This window comes from Lynx rufus, unplaced genomic scaffold, assembly GCF_022079265.1.
Source record: "Lynx rufus isolate CCGP_SWC_20201006 ecotype Redwood Valley unplaced genomic scaffold, mLynRuf1.p SCAF_18, whole genome shotgun sequence".
NCBI lineage: Eukaryota > Metazoa > Chordata > Mammalia > Carnivora > Felidae > Lynx > Lynx rufus.
The window spans coordinates 9,389,003-9,407,749 of record NW_025814832.1 but is presented as its reverse complement, the minus strand read 5'-3'; positions in this window follow the sequence as shown (position 1 = coordinate 9,407,749).

Genomic DNA, 18,747 nt, shown 5'->3' with positions numbered 1-18,747 from the left:
CACTTTTCACTGAACCACACTGGGGGCTCTAGAGACCCAGGAGCTTTGGTGGAGAGAGGTACCGATTTCCTCTCTGGGGAAGGAGGCCCCCCTGTAAGTGGAAGCTGTGGCCACTGAGGCAGGCCAGCTGCCCTGGAGTCTGGAGAGCCCTGCTTCCCACAAGAGGATCTTGGCCAGGCTTTCTTGGAGGGGTGGGGGACTGGAACATAGGGTCTCTCTGGTTCCTTAAGGGCCTACCTGATGCCAGGGCCATTTGGAACACGAATGACAGCAGGGCTGAGGCCTAGGGAAGTTGAAAGAGACCTGAAGGGAGAGCCTTCCTGGTTGGCTCTGCTCTCAGAACACTTGACAATAGCAGGTGCTCAGTTAATGTGGCTCGAATGACGGACCGAGGAGCCCAGCAAGAGATCCCAAGCTCCCTGCTTTCCAGAGTCCCCTTCTGTGAAGCCCACAGACTGGGCACAGCCGGAAAGAGGGAGGCCGCTTTCTGCTCAGAATGTGGGGCTGGGGCCTCCCATCAGGAGGGAACACTGATGTCTTTTCCACGTTTCTGTTAGCAAGAAACGTAGTGGAACAGCTGTTGGGAGAGATCACTAGAAGCCCCCACCCCCTTGGCCAGGCCCCACGGCAGGGGAACAAGTAGTGGGGAGCAGTACTGGGACGGTTGGGGTGCACCCTGGCCCTAACCCCCACGATTCCAGTTTCCGGATGAGAAATTGCCAGCCATCTTGGGAGTATTAATAAAGGATCATTTATTTTGAAAAAGGACCATCATGACTCCCGTATAGAAATAAAATGAACATGTGTCAAGATTGTATTTAACTCAATAATTAGCGAGGGACCCCGTGAGATGTTACAACCTGTTCAAAGAAGAATTCAAAGTACCTCACATCTATAGTCTGGGAAGGTATTGCTAGAGTGAATTTACAAATAGATGCAAACACGGGCAAATCTAGTCGGTATCCGCAGAACAACAATCAATTGCATGCCTCCGAAAGTAATTTGCATTTGTATGGGCAAGCAGTATTTGCATTATTATCACTTGGGATGTGAATGACAGCAGGGCGGGGGTCCAGGGAAGGAGATGGGAAGGGCCCCGCCTTTTCCTTTGCAAAGGGCAGTCTCCCCGCGCTCGGCAGGCCCGCTCCCAGTGGGCGGGGCTCCCCGGCAGGTGCAGTGCGCCGCGCACCTGTGCGCAACCTGGAAGCGGGCTGAGCCAAGGGGCCCATCGGAGACCTGCGTTCTACCTGCTGGTGAGCAGCGTGTGGCCTGAGCACTCCACGCGGAACGGTAGAATGATTCCTGCGACCTCACGCCTTGGGGAGGGAGGTGCCCTTTCTGAGCCTCAGTGATCCTGTGCCTAAAAATGGGACCATTGCATTCCAGTAATGGCGCCCACCTCACAGGGCGGCGATAATGCCTGTAAATCCTTCAGCCCTTCAGGCCCTGGGACCTGGGCTGCACCCAATCAATGTGAACTGTTCTTATTCTACACCTCTGAGAAGGCGCATCGTCCTCTGGTCGCTGGGGCCAGCCGTATCGTCTGCCCCACTGAGCGGGGCTGTGTCTCATTTTCTTGTGTGCCTCCAAGCCTGGTCCGGTGCCTGGACCTTAGCAGGCTCGCAGTGAATCCCAGTTGGATGCAGTGATTTTGGAAGTAAATGGCAGAAGTGGAGCGGCGGGGAAGGACCGATAGGAGGAGAGGCCCGGCTGGGCGAGGTGTGGGGGTCTGAGCTGCCAAGAGGAGCTGGCAGGGACAGTGATAATTAGCTCGGGAGGGAGGGGTGGGGCCCAACTACGGCTGGCTGCTGGTAGGAGAGCTGGCATCTGGTTGGGGACGTATCTCACAGGGCAGGAGCCCTCTGGACTTTCTCCAGGACACAGGAGCTTCCCTGGACGTGTCCAAGGATGGACGGAGACGGGTGTGTGTGTGAGAATCAAGCCTTGGCTTTCTCGAAGGGGGCGGGGTGGGGAGGGAGAAAGAAACCTGCGGCTCATCCCAGGCGGCTCCAGCTAGGAGATGCTCTCTCCTCTCTCCCTGAGGTGGGGGTGTGGGCAGGGAGGGGCAATACCAGCCTCTTGACTAGCGCTGCCTCATAGGAACTGAGGCACAGAGAAAGTCAGCGACCGGGTGAAGGTCACACAGTAGGTTGAGCCATGTGTAAAATGCATCGTCTTGCGCGATCTCCGTTTACAACCACAGAGTGGCGGAGGTTAGGGAGGACGGAGCCGATGAGAAAACGGACACTTGAAAGAGGCGTGCACAAGCTGGGATTCAAGAAATGAGTCAGCAGTGGAGCCCTGAGCTCCAGCTCGGGACCCCAGTCTTCTGTGTGGCGTAGGGGGGCTGTCCTCGGGCCTGGGCGGGGCTGCTTGTAATCCAAGTTTGGATCCCAGAGCTTAGCGACGGGGCCGATAGGGGCTGTAACCACGGGGCCCAGGCAGGGGCGCCTCACCCCACCGGCGACTAGCTTGGCAGAGTCCCAGCCTCCCAGGCTGCTCTGGAAACGGAGGAGCCAGGCACTGCCAGGTTTGTTGGCAGTGTGGCAGCCACACCCTGGGAGTGGGGAGAAGATGGGGTTGGGGAAGCGGCCCTGGGCAGTCCGCCAGCATCCTGAGCCTGCCTCCTGCCCACCTGGATCCCAGCTGCTCTGGGCCTGTCCTGCCACCACACAGGGCCCGTCCTGGCAGCTGACTCCAAGCTCCGATGCTGCCTGGAGAAGCAGCTTCTTCCCTACCCTCAGCTACATTAAAGATGGGAACCAATGCCCCCCAGGGAACTCAGGGCCCCCGAAGCTCCAGCCTGCCTCTGCCCCCCTCGCGTCCCGTTCTAGCTGCCTGTCCGCTCTGCCAGGCTATGCGGGGGCTCTATGGCCGGGTGAGGGTGGTCAGCTCCTCTTCCACGGGGAAGAGGGGAGGGACGGGGGAGGGTAGGCGAACGCCAACATTTACTCAGGGTCTGTACGTGCCTGTAGACATCATTAATCCTCACAAAGACCCTAGGAAGTAACGGTCATTGTTCCCATTGTATAGACCAGGAAACAGACTCAGAGACAGCAATTCACCTGGACAAAGGCAGCCCTCAAGCTCATCACACCGCCCCCTTCCTGCCCCCCACCAGAGAACCCTCAGTGGTGGGAGGTACAGATGCGGTGACCAACGACCCCCATCTAATATGATGCAGGGAGGGAGAAGAAGGTGCCCTGGGAACTCAGGGGGCGGGGCCTGAGCTTCAGATGGGGACAGCAGGGAAGGTTGCTTACAGGGGAGGCATTTGGAGCCGGGCCTTGCTGAACGGGTAGGGACTTCTGCAGGCAGAAGAAAGAACCAGAAGGGGGCTTCTCCGGCAGAGGGGGAGGCAGCAATAAAGGCTTGAATGTCTGTCTGGAAAGTTTGGGCTGGATCCGGTCGGTTTTATCCCTTGTGCTTGTGACTATTTGATTAAGATCTCTCGTACCAATTTGTAAGTTCCAGGAGGGTAGAGGGCACATCTTTTATTTATATCTCCTCCCCAAACTTGGCACACTGTGGGCATAACGAGATGCTCGATACTGATCAGTTGAATAAGTAGTGCCTGTTTTAGCCTAGCACTGTGATCTGTTACCTCCCACCCACCCTGAACTTTCCACCCCGGCCTCCTTGGTAAGGATTTCTCTACTGGCTCTCAGATAGCTGGAGGGTCCTTCCCTACACAGCCACTCAGGGCTGAGTCTCCTCACCCAGCCAGGCTCCTGCACTGCAGGGTGGAGGAGGCTCCCCTGCCGCTTTGGCCTCTCTTCTCTCCCTCCTTGACCCACCCATGCCTACCATCTGCAGGGCCCCAGGCAGCCGTGCAAAGGGGGGCCCACACACCACACATCGAAGCGCCTCAGTGTCACGGAGACAGCTAGCAGACCGGCAAACATACCTTCGTAATGACAAAATTGCAAAGAATGTATAAGGTTTTGGTGGTAAACATCAAACAGTTTAATTACTACCGTGGCTGTCCCGGAGTCCTGTTGGTGGGTTGATGTCTGAGTGAGGAATGAAATAAAAATGTGTAAAAGAAGCTGGACACACAGGAGTAGATAATACGGGATTCTGTTCATGGGAGGTTCAAGAACAGGTCAAATCAATCTGTGGTGATAGGAATCAGAAAATCCGTTGTTTCTAGGGGGTGGGTTTCAAGGAAAAGGAATACGAGGGACCAGTCTGGGGTGTGGGGTTGTCTCATATCTAGACGGGCGTATACACCCATCCAAACTCATCCAACTCTCTACTAAAAACGAGGGCGTTGCACTATATGTAAATTATGCCTCGAATATAATAACAGAAAACTGAACATCAGAATCGTGAGAATTTTAGAACAACTCAGTGTTAAAACATCGCACAAAAATAGCTGTGCACAATGCTTCAACTATCGCATATCCACTCCCCAAAGTTTTTCTTGCCATCATGTCAGCAAAATCGCCAATCTTGTCGTTACAATCAGGATTTTTATATAATTCGTGTTCTACTTACAGGACTGAGCTAAGGCAACCCTGTCCCATAGAAATAACATGAGCCACAGATAGGAGTCGTGTGTATAATTTTCTAGCAGTCACATTTTTAAAAGTCAAAATAAATGGGTGAAATTAATTTTAGGAATACATGTTATTCAGCCCAAGGTATCCAAAATGTGATTTCAATAGGCAATCAATATAAAAAGTTATTAACGACATATTTCGCGTTCCTTTTTTCATACTAGAGCTCTGGGATTTAGTGTGCATTTTACACTTGGAGTACCTCTCAGTTCAAACTGGTCACATTTCAAGTGTTCGATCATCACATATAGAGTGGCTACTCTGTGGGACAGCTCAGCTAAAGGATGAAATCTTAACCCGAGGTGTACGAAATTTGGATATATTTTCATTAAATACCTCAGTTCAACCGATAGTCAGAAATTAAATTCTTTCATGCTTTTTTGAAAAGCATTCAAAATGGTCTATCCAAATTAAACAATGTAATTCCTATTGTAACTAAAGAAGATCAAAACTCTAAATCAAAATTATTTACACAAAGCTGAAATTTTATTCTAATTTTTTGGAAAAGATATTTAAATATTATTAAATATTTATCTAAAAAATTTTATGAGAAAACAGCATTAACTGTTCAATTTTTTGGTTAATGAAATGAATCAGTATCATGCTTTTTACATCTAGCCCTACACATATAACATGTGATTAATATGAATTGCTCAATGTAGCAAAATGTTCCTTAGCTGCTGTGCCGACTGTAGCAAATGCTACAAGTAATAACTTGGTAATTGTGGGTACTTCCAGAGCCATTAATTGGAGCAGTCAGATAGCTAGGACACTTGGCATTACTTGGAAGCGATGTTTGTTTTTCAAGAATCTATTGCATTCTTGCTATCTAAGAGCAAGGCTTTGAAAAGCTAATTAATTCTTCTTCTTGGTTACCTAAGGGCTTCTGCTGCTTTCCATGTTCCCCATTCCATCAAGTGGAGCCTGATGTCAGCCGCAGCGGGTCCCAGAAAACTTCTCAGCAATCTGCTGGTTTTTATTTTGCAAACCTGGACCAAACCATGTGGAGGTGCACATCCCTGGGGCCCGAACAGTGTTAATCGTGAGGGTTTTTAGGATTAGGGGGTTTACCATGGTGGCACTGGGCATAGTATAGTATTCCTGAGTGATAAGAGGTGGCCTTGAGTTGTTTAAAGGGTCTGTGTGCCTGTGTGTGTGTGTGTGTGTGTGTGTGTGTTCCTGCATGTGTGTGATATTTGAGTTCCAGCAGACAACTACCTGGGTTCATAAATAAGCTTGTACTGCACAGAATTACCCCATTTGCTCAGGTATAGTCTGTAGCTGCTTTTGTACTATGAGAGAGCCCACACGGTGTGGCCGGCAAGCCTGAAATATTTGCTATCTGGTGCTTTAAGATAATGTGTCGATCCAGGGCAGGATCTTGCCTGGGTCTGAGTGGTCCTTCTCCTTGGTGGCCCTCGAACTGAGATCTCCTGTGTAGTCCAGATCCAGTCTAGACTTCTGCTGTGGTTGCGAGCCCCTTAAAGGAGGAGATCTGGGGGGCTAGGAAGGTCCCCCAAGGCAGGTCCTCCAAATTAAATTCTGAGGGCCTCAGGTGTTCTCTGCAGTGAATTTGCTGTACCCATGGCCAAGTGGTTGGGGCTGATCAAGAGAACGGTTCTCTTCCTTCCCTGCTTCCGTCAGCCACTCCCCATCCCTTATAAGAAGAGCCATGATGGAATTTCCCACAATTCTCCACTCCCTTCTCAAGGAGCAGAGCTGATACTAAGCTCGGTCTTCTGGCCCCAGTGTCCTGGATGGTGGTGGTAATGACCAAGCTATGCTGGTGAGCCGGGTGCCTTGCGTGCCTGGGGAAGCCTGATTCAGCTGCGGAGACGATGTGGCCAGAGGTAGAGGGCAAAATGTTGGGGCGGGGGGCTGCTCACCCCTATCGCAGCACTGGTCACAGAAGCATTTTGTTTGATTCTGCATCTGTCTCCTCTACTGGATGCATCGTCCTTGGTCAGCCCCCTGTGGGCCTACTCAGGGCCCGCACATGGGAGCTCCACAGTCAGTACATGTGGTCAGCCATCTTGGCACGTGCCCTATGCCAGGCATAGGTATGAAAATGAATCCAAAGGGTCCATACCCCCAAGTAGCTCACTGTCCTGTGGGAGAGACAGAGAGGCCAGCAGCTTGGGCCCTGACTTTGAGGGCAGAAACCTCAAGGAAGCACTCACTCTAAGAGCTCCAAGTAGGACACCCTAATTCAGCTTGCAGGGATGGGAACGCTTGGGCAAAGGGTGACAAATTGGGCTACTTGCTGAACGAACGCATGAACAAATGAGAGATGAGGGCCTGATGCTGGAGTCGTGAGCTTTAAAAATGTGGGAAGGGATTCCTCCTGAAGTTTTAAATTGGATCCGTTTAAGAGGTTCCTGGGCTGAAACTAGGATGGGAGGAGAGGCCTGGAGGGAGGGGGCTGAACTGGGAGGGGCTTCGGGGAGCAGGGGGGACCAAGGCCAAGGAGATGGGCTCTCAGGCCTTCTGCCCAGGCTCACCCGGCAATCTGTGCAGAGCTGCGGGCCCAGGAAAGTTGTCGCTGCTGTCGTGAGAGAGATGAGCTGTCTCGGCTCGAGGACAAATCTCTTTTAATTTTGTTCTCTGGAGGAGGGGGTGGGGTCGGGCCTGTGTCGGAGTGAGAGATTGGCTCAGTGAGTAATGGCCATGCCGTCTCTGCTAACACCCCTGGTGAGGGATGAGGTGAGAAAGCCTCCCCCCCCCCCCCCGCCCCCAGCCTTTCCTGGGGCTTGCCGCCAGGGACCAGGGAGAGACTGCTGTCCGCCTGGCCTCCTCCTGGTCGTGCAGAAGCAGACCATGTCAGAGAGCTGAAGCTGGAAAGGTCCTTAGGAACTGTCTTACAAGAGCTTCCGAAGTGGCCTCTGTGAAGGTGTATTTTTTTTTTTTTAGTTTATTTATTTATTTTGGAGAGAGAGAAAGAGCATGAGTGGGGGAAGGGGAGGGTCAGAGAGAGAGAGAGAGAGAAGGAGGGAGAGAGAGAATCCCAAGCAGGCTCCATGCTGTCAGCACAGAGCCCGACGCGGGGCCCAAACTCATGACCTGAGCTGAAATCAAATCACATGCTCAACCCACCGAGCCACCCAGGTGCCCCTAGCTTCCATGGAGTTTTAAGGAGGGTCCTCAGGGGTCTGTCCACCACCCCCATGGAGTGGCAGGTGAAATTTTGTATGAGGAGGAATTTATTTTAGAAAAGTGTGTGTGGTTGGGGAGGGTTCATGGTTTCTCTAAAGGGTTCATGCTCCCCACCCCAAGATCTCTCGGATTCTGCCCTCTTGCTTAACAGATGGGGAGGGAGAAGGGCTTGTCCCATGTCCTATGGCACGTGTGTGGATGGATCCGGAGGCTGGGCTGGGTTGTGTTCATCTTCACGTCCGCATGATCTCTGCTAAAGAGGGGTGCCGAGTGAGAGAATCCTGGTTTCTTGAGCCTCCCTGCATGCCTTTCTCCTTGTGAACCACAGGGTGAAGGGGCTGGTGGGGGTGGGGAGGAGGCGGAGTGAGACCAGGGGCCTCCAGCAAAGCCTCTGATGTGTGGTGTGTGCTTGGGCTGCCCTGACTGCTTCCACCGAGGTTCCTAGGGCTGGCAACCTGTGAGGACCCTTCGCCTGGGTCAGGCGATCTTGGCTCCCCCAAAAGACACCTGTGTGGGGCAGGGGGAGGGGACATAGCGCAGCTTCACTGAGGGGTGTGGAGGTCACAGGCTGCGGTGGAAGCCAGGTAGGAGGGTGTTCTAGTGGTCCTGGTGAGCCCTAGCAGGTGGGAAGGCAGAGAGAAAGAGCATTGGAGCCAGCCCTGTCCCTGCCGGTGACAAAGGGGGGAGGGGCGGATCTCATGCTGGGGCTGGGAACTTGAAAAATGTGGAAAGGAATTGCTTCTGAAGGTTCAGGTCAAATCTAGTCCTCGTGTGTGCTTTGGTTTCTTGTCACTCCAGGCAAGATTTCTCTATGTGTTGGCCTCAGTTTTCTCATCTGTTAAATGGGAATCATAGTAGCAACTCTTCTTTGCAAGCAAGGCCCGAAGACAGGAGGGTGGGCATGAAAGCACTTTGATGCTTATGGAGAACCGATGTGGGACTGTTGTATAAGAAGAAGTGATGGGGGCGGGGAGTGCGGAAGGGAGAGGGAGGGCCCGAGAAGGAAGCATCAAACTCCACTCAGCATGTCTACTTGCCTTCCCGGAAGCACAATAGAATAGACAAGGGCATCTGACAGAGCCTGCCAGGAAGGAGGCAGCCTTTGACCTGGGAAGGAAATAGTGAACTTTGATTTTACACATGTTCTAGCCCAGTCCTGGGCTGCCCTGGAATACAGATAATTCACTATAGGGGAAGCGCGGGAGGACCAAGCTCAGAAATGATACAGTTGCGGGGAGCAGAAGTGGGATAAAAATTATTCAACCATTTAAAGCCAAATTTGCTCATAGGATATGTGCCAAGAGCAGTGGGAAATAAAGCTGCTAGGATCTGGGAAGGCTCCTCAGAGGAGGTGACTTGTGGGCTGGCCCCAGGTATTCCCAGGAGGGACGCGGAGAGAACACCCCATGCGGGGGACAGCACAGGCAAAGGCAGGGCTTCAGGGACAGGGGGCACCCAGCCATTTTTCTCCTGGATCCATCTTGGCGGCCAGACGGTCCATCTGACTTCCTAACTTCTGCTTCCTGAGGGTGTGTGTGGCTCCCCCGAGGGTCCCACCCCGTGGGTCTACACCTGGGAGTCCTTCCAGTCGTGGGCGCCCCGGGGAAATGAGTCCCAGTGCTTTCTCCCAGCATCCCAGCCCCTGTGGGAGGCCTGCTGAGCTGGGCTCCGCTCCAGGCTGTTCTCCGAGAGGCTTGCCTGTTTACCACTTCGCTGCAGAGCAGATAAATGGCGTGGAGGCCACATTTTTCTCCCCTAGCAGCGGGGAAAATGAATCTCACCAAGTGTTGCCGACACCATCCTACCAGGTTCCACATCCATCTTGGACCGGGGCTGCTGACAGAGCACTGGCCTATCCCTCAGCCCCGCTCTAGGGCCCAGGGGAGAGCGAGAGACAAGAGGAACATTCCTCCTTCTCTCCCGCTCTGCTGGAGGCCCGCCCTGGGCCTCCGAAGACAGAGAGGGGATGAGGTTGTGGTCGGGGGAGAGGAGATATGAGGCCCTGCATTCGGGCCTGGTAGCCTTCCCCAATCTTAAAACTTGACACAGGGCAGTCATTTCACGGAAACGCCGAAGGTCAGGTCCGCCTGGGGATGGGGCAGCTGGGAAGAAGGAACAGTGGTCTGGAGACCCAGATCCGAATCCGGCTCCTTCCGGACTCGAATCAGTGAAATTCTAGGACTTGGGGCAAATCGTTGTACCGCTCTGGGTCTTGTTTTCTTCCACAACTGGAATGGATTCCTCCCAGGGCTGGTGACAGATGATGCACTGGTGATTGAAAGATCCGATATGAATGTCCCACCACTTATTGAGCACTTACTGTGTGCCTTAGACAGTATGGAAAAGATGGCTGGTCTTCACAAGAGCACTTTAGCCCTGGTTTACACTTTGGATCACTGAGATGCTGATTTGAAGGGACTTTCGAGAAGTGAATGGCAGACCCAAGACTCAAACCCAGCCCTGTCGGCTCCACAGTCTTTATTCAATGATGTGCTCATCCCAGGGTGCGGAGACACCTGGGGGCCTGGAACTTAGGGAATTTCACGGAGAAGTAAATAATGGAAAAGCGGGTGGGGGGGGGGGGTGGGGTGCCTGGGTGGCTCAGTCGGTTGAGCGTCCGACTTCGGCTCAGGTCATGATCTCACCGCTTGTGAGTTCAAGCCCCGTGTCCGCCTCTGTGCTGACAGTTCAGAGCCTGGAGCCTGCTTCTGATTCTGTGTCTCCCTTTCTCTCTGCCCCTCCCCCACTCATGCTCTGTCTCTCTCCCTCTCTCTCAAGAATAAATAAAAAACATTAAAAAATTTTTTTAAATAATGGAAAGGAGGGATTTGGGAGCCTTGAGAGAGCTCTGGGGGACAGCATTCCCTTTCCCAGACTCAGGTAACACCTAGTGCAACTTCAGGCCTCAGTGGGCCCCAGGATATAGCCCACACTCCTAGTCTCACCTGCCTCTTTTCTTGCTGAGCTCCGGTGGGTGGGGGTGAGGTAGGGGAGAAGGCTTCTGTGTTTCCAAATCCCTGGGTTCTCTCTTACTTCTGATCTCTTTGGAGTCTGGGTTTCCTCCCTTGCCAGCAAGAGTTCTCCTAATGTGGTTTCCAGGAGGAAATTTTGAGCTTCTCAATGCCTTTTCTATTTGGCCATTGGACTCTGTTTCACTCCCCTCTGCACCCCTCAGGAAACCCTCCGGAAGGTAGACCTGAGGCACCCCAAGGTAGAGCCTGTTTTTATAAGAGACTGAAGCACAGGTGGGGAGGGCTGAGCCTGAGGACTCGAAGGGAGGGATTCTTCCAGTCTGGTCTTTGAGCATTGCTCCTGCCATGCCTTCCTACGGGCTGTCCGTCCTGGGTGGGCCAGGAAAGGCAGGAGCCACCCACCATGTCCCTGGGGACCAGCTGGGGCTGCCTCCCAACCTATGGGCCCCAGTGGCCGAGAAACAAACTCGCTATACATTCATTCCCTCCCAGCCTGGAGTACAGAGTGGCCCAAACAGAACCACACACCCTCTCCGGTGCAGGGTCTCATTGGGGGGCTTACTGAGATGCAGGCCTCAGGAGGGGATTGGAACTGGGAATTGGGGGTCGGGGGGAGCCATGGTAGCAGGCCAACCAGCCTGTGAGCACCACGAGAGACAGGCCAGCGGGAGATAAGCCCCCTGCTGTTGGGCTGGGCCATATCTCCACCCCGCAGATATACATCTCCGCCTGGCTGCCTGCTTATGGCCCACAGTGGTCCTCTGAGCTCCATGCCAGCTTGAGGAGCGGAAGCAGGATCTGTGTGGCCTGGCAAGCTGCCCCTGGCCCGCCTTAGCTGAGATCCTGCTTCTCTGAGTCGACTGTCCCTGGCCTCAGCTCCAGGGGCCTGCTCTCCTGAAGCATTCCTACTCCTGATGAGGTCACCTGGACCAAAAGAATCGAGTTACTCCACCCCTCTGCTCCCAGCACACGCAAAAGAGTCAGTTCATACCTCCTAGTATTAGAATGGCTCCAAGGAATATCAGTAGAGTCCGTCCTGAAAAATATTTTAAATGTAGGTATTCTGACGCCAGCCTGGATTCAGATCTCTTTTGGGCTCTCAGATGAATTGACTGAACTCCCCCTGCCCCAAATTAGCAAAACATCGATATCTTCCTTTTAGGGACTGCAAGCCTCCCCTCCAAATTGTGCAGGTACCCCAGAGAGGTGGTTTAACCCAAGAGGGAAGTCCCACATCTAAACACCAAGCTGGGAAAAAAAAAAAAATTGGGAGTATCATAGGGAGGATCAGATCAGGTGTCACATCACTTTAGAAAATTCATCTTTCCCTGGAAGATGATAAAATAATAGCTGGCATTTACTCAGGTGAGCTGTAGGCCGGACATTTTCTGTTATTCACATGCAGGAACTTATTTTATCCTTACGAGCACCCAATGAGGTTAAGTGCTATTTTACCCCCTTTCCTTGACAAGGAACTGAGCTCAGGGAGGAATCAATTCGGTTGCCTTCTGCGGCAAAGGCAGACTGGCCAGCATGGCCCCCAAGTCTCCTTGGGTGCCCTTCCCCTCCAGCCAGCCTCAGCGGGGCTCCCTCCATCCACAGGAGAGGTGTTAATCTCTGCGGATCCCTGTCCCCTTTCCCACAGAGGTTTTCCGGGACCAAGAACGTCAGCGCAGAGAACCAGGGCGCACCCTCCCCACCCCATGAGGGCTTCTGGTCCCAGGTTCTACTTCACTAGGCACGAGTCCAAAATAAATCATTTCATTAGAGTTAATAACATGGTCCCTTTAACTGCAAAGTGTTTCCAAATAGAGGGCCCTCCAGTCTGCTTTAATGAACAGATAAGAATCTTTGTAATTAACTCAGTGATGGCTTGCATGTAAATGGAAATTCCTCTAAGTGCCTGAGACTATTTATTTATTGTTTTAAGTGTGGGGTAAAGATGTTCCTGACTGCCCCTCCCTCAGACAAGCTGCTCTACAGTCGACCAACCCCCCCCCTCCGCCCCAGGGTACTTCCACAGAGGGGCAACAGCACCCCTTCGCAGAGACCCCTTGGGGACAACTGGAGCCCAGAGTGTGCCACCTGTCTTCATTCCAGCCCCTGTTCATGAGGCCCCTGCAGACCTTCTCTCAAACTCTGGGCCTTCCTGCCTGGGGGCGGGGAGGGCCTGGAGGGTTCTGCCCCCTCAAGTGCTCAAACATTGTCTCAGTTGGTTAAGCTTCCGACTTCGGCTCAGGCCATGATCTCCCTGTCTGTGAGTTCAAGCCCTGCGTTGGGCTCTGTGCGGGCAGCTCAGAGCCTGGAGCCTGTTTTGGATTCTGGGTCTCCCTCTCTCTCTGCCCCTCCCCTGCTTGCGCTCTGTTTCTGTCTCTCAAAAATGAATAAACACTAAAAAAAATAGTGAAAAAAACATTGGCTGCCTCTGCTTATTACTGCTCTGGGGCTATAGTGTGCACGCGCCCTATGTGTGCATGTGTGCATGTGTTTATTGTGTGTGCATGCGTGTTGGGGGGCAGTGAGTTCGGCAGGTGTGTGGATGTGCAGCGGTGCTCAGAGAGCGTGCGTTTATGTGTGCTTTGCACGCGCGTGGGGAGCGTGTGTACGCGTGATCTGCTTGCCCCGCACCACTCACCAGAGCCTGGCTCCTCATCTTTTGACAAAGGCAGTTCTCTAATCACTGGATGCTTCTGGCGCTTTGTTGTGTCTGTTCCCAGAGCCTGGTTTGCTGGGGTGGAGGGGTCGCCTCGTGACTCTGGCGTCTCTGGAGGTTTCCTTGGCTGAGCTGCAGCGGCTGGAGTGGTCTACGCTCTCCCTCCTCCCCTCTTCCCTCCCTGGAGGAAGTAGTCCCCGACCCGAGGGCCAACCACAGCCTAGCTCCCCTCCTCTGGGCCCACCCCTTCCCTGGGTAGAGAGTCTTCCCACCAAGGGACTGGGATCTGGACTAGAGCACCGGGGAGGAGAGGGGCAGAGGCAGGACCCCGTGGGCAAAAGTGTGAGAGGGAGGAGGGCCTGGAACAGCGTTCTAGCTCAGTCAGCGCTGATGAAGTGCATCCCTGGGGTGGGCTCCACTCTGTCTTGTGCAGGTGGTTGTGGGGAGTAAATAATAAGGAGGGCAGCGGGGAGGTGCCTAGGTGACCCTTCGCTTGCCTCCTTCCACTGGCTGTGGCTTTCTCCCGCCCCCCTCCCGGATAGGTCTGTAGGTGGAGGCCACTTTCAGGGCAAGTGCTGGGTGGCAGGGCGCAGAGATCCGTGCCTGGCCCTGCTCTGCTCGCCATCAGTTCTCTTGGCTGACAGGGCCACTCCAGGAGGGAGTGGGAGAGCTATGGGGAGCAGCCGCAGTACCCCTGCCTGAGGTCCCCTCCTACTGCCCAGGGAGGGGTTGCCTGGCACAGTGATCCCTGTGCTTGAATTGATGTATATGTGTCTGCACACGGGGCACCACGGGGCTCCTGATGGGAGGGCACAGAGGGTCAGTCCGGGGAGGGCCCTCTGATGCCATCCAGTCCAGATCCCTTGGGCCAGAGGAGGGGGCCAGAGGAGGGCCAGAGATTCTTGCCAGGGCCCGTTGCGAATGGGGATGCCCAGGGGGCTGGAATCCAAGCCTGTTGGCCCCCATCCAGGCCTCCCCACTATGCGCCAGTCTCCTTTTCCTCCCCTAAGGGTGCAAAGGGTTGGGGCCCTCGCCCCTGCCTCTCCAAGGCCTGGACAGCGGCTCTCTCCCCAGCAGCCCAGGGCTTCTCCAGGGTCACCGAGGGAGGGTCACATCCTGCCTCCCCATACCTACTCTTCTTGGTCAGGACCCCGCAGGACTCCATTCCTTTCCTCCAGGAGAAATCCATCCCATCTCCCAAACCTCTGAGTGCTGGGTCCCGATTTCCCAGTCCCAGCCATCTGGTAGACCCTTCCTCACAACTCCTCAGGGCCACTGACACTCCCCTCTGCCTTCCTGGATGAGCTGTCTGCCTTCCATGTCCACTTCATCCCCTCTGCTCTGTGGGCTCAGTGCTTATATCTCTCTGAATGCATGATGTCCTTTCTTCAGGGTGCGACCTGTTGCCCTGATCAGACTGGGCGTTCGTCACAGGCAGGTGGCTTCCCCCCCCCCCCCCCCCAAGACCGGGAGCTCCCGTGGAACAGATTCTGGTCTCTGCCATCAGATTGGGAGCTCCCTGTGGGCAGGGGACCCTTCACGCTCTGTCTCAGCCCTGAGACCCACTGCCTGTCTGGCGCACACAGGGATAGTTACCGTTCCCACCCCCCTTTGCTCCTTCACCATGCTCTTCCCACCCCAACACGGCCAATCCAAACCCGTGCTGGCGTTGGGTAGAGGCTGGCAGAGCTTTGAGGACCACTGAGGCCCATGACTCTCCCTTCTACCCCACAGCAGCTATCTCTATAAGGGGGTAGAGGTGGGGGAGGTGTGGCCTGGCAGGGCTGGGTGGTGCCCAGGGATTCCCACCTGAAGACACACAAAGCGTCAAGACTGAAGGGACTGGAGGGACCATCTGACCCCTGGATTCTAGCTGAGGGTCCTGGCTTGTTCCACACATGGCCATGCCAGACTCATGGCTGAGAACTTGCACCAAACCCTTGGATTCCCAGCCTGGCTGTTCTTTCGGCCTCATCAGAACGATCCTCTGAAGTCCAGATGCCCGCTGAGGAGGACAGCGCGGGGCAGCGGAAAGACCTGGAACTCGGAACCACGTAATCTGGGTTTGCATCCGGACTCTGCTGTTTATCCGTTATGTGCCACGAGGCAAGTCATAGAATTCTCTCAGCAGGCGGTACTGTTCCTCTGACGATGGCAGAGAGGTCATAGTGTTCATAATGTTCCATCTGTCCCCAGACACTTTCCATGATCTATCCATACCTTGAACAGTGGCCCCACAGGCTTCCCCCATCCCAGCCCACCAAATCTTTAGAAACCCCCTTCTTAACCTCCCCCAAATCTCTGCAACCTCTTTCCCCTTCAGTTGCCAATGGTGCTTAAGGAGGTAGCAAAAGGAGGATAGATTTGTAGCTGCCCGCCTGGTCACTTCTGAGCTGGAGACCACTGGCAAGTTACCTGCCCTCTCTGTGTTATGGTCTCTTGGAAATGGGAGTAGTAATTCCTACCTCTCTAGACTCTTTGCAGTGCTACAGGTGTTGAAACAGTTGGGGCCTTGTGAGGGAGGTCAGTGGACATGGCCTAGCAGTAGTGATTTCCATGTTTGTACAAAAGGGGAAACGGGGGCCCAGAGCTGGTGATACACTGGCTGAAGACCACACAGCAAATGCACTGTCAGACCCAGGAGTCCTTGCCAACCTGTCTTGGGAAGAATCATCCTTTCAGTTGAGAGTTTCCTTTCTCCGGGCCATGCATTGTATTTTCAGCCTTCTCAGCGGGCTCCATGGCTTCTCCCTCTTCTCCTGAAGCCTTCTCTCAGGGGGAACGTAGTGCCTGGCACATAGTAGGTGCCTGTCAATATTTGTTGAAGGCAGGCACAGAGACACACGCAGGGCTGGTGGGGGTGGGGAGCTAGTGGTGTGGCGTGGGGCAAGGAGCTGAGCACCAGGGTGGGGACAGGCTCGAGGTGGCTTCTCTGTACCTCTGGCTCTGCCTTTGCCAGGCCTGGCTGTCTGGGAAATCTCATTTCCCTCGCAAGCTGATTCATGGGCCCGGTGTCTCAGTGCTCCCCGAGCAGCTCTCTGTCAATAACTATTCTTTACAAGGTCCCTCGATTCATTTTTGGGGTTGAAGACAAATTTTTAAAGAGAAGTTCGGTGCCAGGGCCATTCCAGAGGGGCTGTTAACTTAATGTCCTGTCTCGTTCCCTCCAAGCCTGCTCCCTCTTGAACTGCATGAGGGTCAGGGCTCGCTGTTTCTAGCAATTGCTTCTGAGTTCTCGCATCCGGACAGGGGGTGAGGGATGAACAGAAAGGGACACAAATTATAGGACAGAGCGGGAGGCAGGCCGCTGGCTCCGTTATTAAGTTTGCTGTGTGACTTTTGGCCAACGGCTCCCCTTCTCTGGGTCCTAGTTTCCCTGTCTGTGAAAGCCTGGATGCTGATAGACACCTCTGTGGAAGCTTCCACCTTGTTTTCTGGGGCAGCCTGGTCTCTGAGGTTCATTAGGGAAGGAGGTCTCAGTGGCAAGCAGTGGCTTGTGTCTCCTTTCCCTCATCCCCAGGTAGGACGACGCAGTTGACAATTCCGCAGCTGGGTGCCCCTGTAGGCGGCATCTGGGCCTTTATACCCACTCCCTTCCCTTCCTGGAATGCCCTTGGCCCCATCCTCAGCAAACTCAGTTTGAGAAGGTCTCCTCCTCCCTCCCCTGCATCCCACCAACCCAGGGTAAAGCTATCGTAGCATCAATCATTCCAGATAACCGTGGTCATTTGACGCGTCCATCTTCCCAGCGGGGCTGGGGCTCCTTGGGGGACAGGCCCATGATCTTGCCCCCACGCTCCCCGGGAGGGCCCAGTGCACGGCAGGAGCTTAATGTGTTGCATAAACAAATGGATCCTGAACATTGAGGCCTGAGAAACTCCATTTGTTGGGAACCTCTACGAGCAGGTGTGAGCTAGGAGCTTAGTCTCCTGCCGGGCATATGTGGTGTCATTTGGTCCTCACAACAACCCCAGGGCCACCATGATCTGTTGAGCAGAAGACTGAGGAAAGCAGGCTTCCTTCCGTGGTGGACAACAGCATGTTGGGCACAGGTGTCAATGCAGCCCTGGTTCTGAGCCAGGAGGGAGGTCCGGGCCTCCTCCCTGGTCCCTTCTGGAACAGATGTTGGTGGCTGTAGTCACCCGTCCAGGGCGCTGCAGGCTGGCCAGGCAGCCTCGGCTGGGCTCTTGCTCTGGCCAGGTCCCCTGTGCCTCTCGGGGCCGGGGCTGCTGCTAGTTCCTGGGGAGCAGTGCCCCAGGGCCGTCGGAGGCCATGTGCTCACCCAACAGCCCTTGCTCTCTCCTGCCTACAGCTTGGACATGGAGACCCCGCCCCAGGCTTTCCTCATCAATCCATGCAGAAGAGAGGCCTCCCTGGGAGGTGGTGACGGTGACAGTGACAGGGAGGGACCGTCTCTGGGAGGTGGATTACAGGTGGAGAGGGAATCCAGAAGCAGCTCAGGTGTGCACACCAACCCCTCTCCTTACTTTTCTGTGCCCCCTCACTCCCCAAGCCTTTTCTCCGGAGCCGAGGCCCTGAGGCTTGCCCCACCCTCCCGAGGCAACCTTGGCATTTCCTAGGGGAGCTACCTCTCTGTAAGGGCACATTTCTGGGCCAGCAAATCCTTCACACTGGACGTGGGCACCCCCTTCGGCAAGACAGGGCCTGAAGGGATGTGGATGTTGGAAGAAGGGGCAGCCGAGTTCAGCCAGGCGTCGATCTCTGTCATTTAGTGTGTCCACAGTGCGCATGTGTGTGTGTGTGTGTGTGTGCACGCACGCACAAGGACCAGACTCAGAGCCAGCCACCATGCGCCTTCTGTTCTCCGGGAGCTGCTGCCCGCCCCAGTCTGGTCACCCCCATTTATTTAAGAAAATCCGACACAGTGGTGGGTAGAACCCAAGAGAGAAGTGGCTGTGGGCTGGGAAGGGTAAGGGAGACGCCCGGCTCCCCGCTGCCTTTGCCCATCCCGAGGTCCTCCACAGCATCCCCTGGTGCCCCCTCCCCCTCCCACCGATTCCGTTCCCTCGGGGGATGGGTGGCTGCCCCTGCAGAGAGGGAGGAGTGGTCAGCAGAGCGAGAGGGGCGGCTAAGGCGTAGTGTTGACCTTGCTGTGGGCTTAGCAGGGGGACCGGGCCTCCCCGGGACTGCTCAGACCACAGTGCTGGGGTGTGGCTTGCTCAGGGCCGGCCCAGGGCTCCTCCCCCTCTAGGCTCCGCCCACAGCCGGTGGGGATAGAGGAGGGAGTCCTGAGATCTCAGGAAGGTGCCTGGCTTGGTCCCAGACCCCTCTGTAGGGTCAGCTCCCAGGTCCTGGGAAGGGACTGGAGGGGGGGGCACCCGGAAGCCAGCAGATGCTACAAGTGTCTCCCCCATCCCCCACATGTTTTGTCCACAGCAAGATCCTC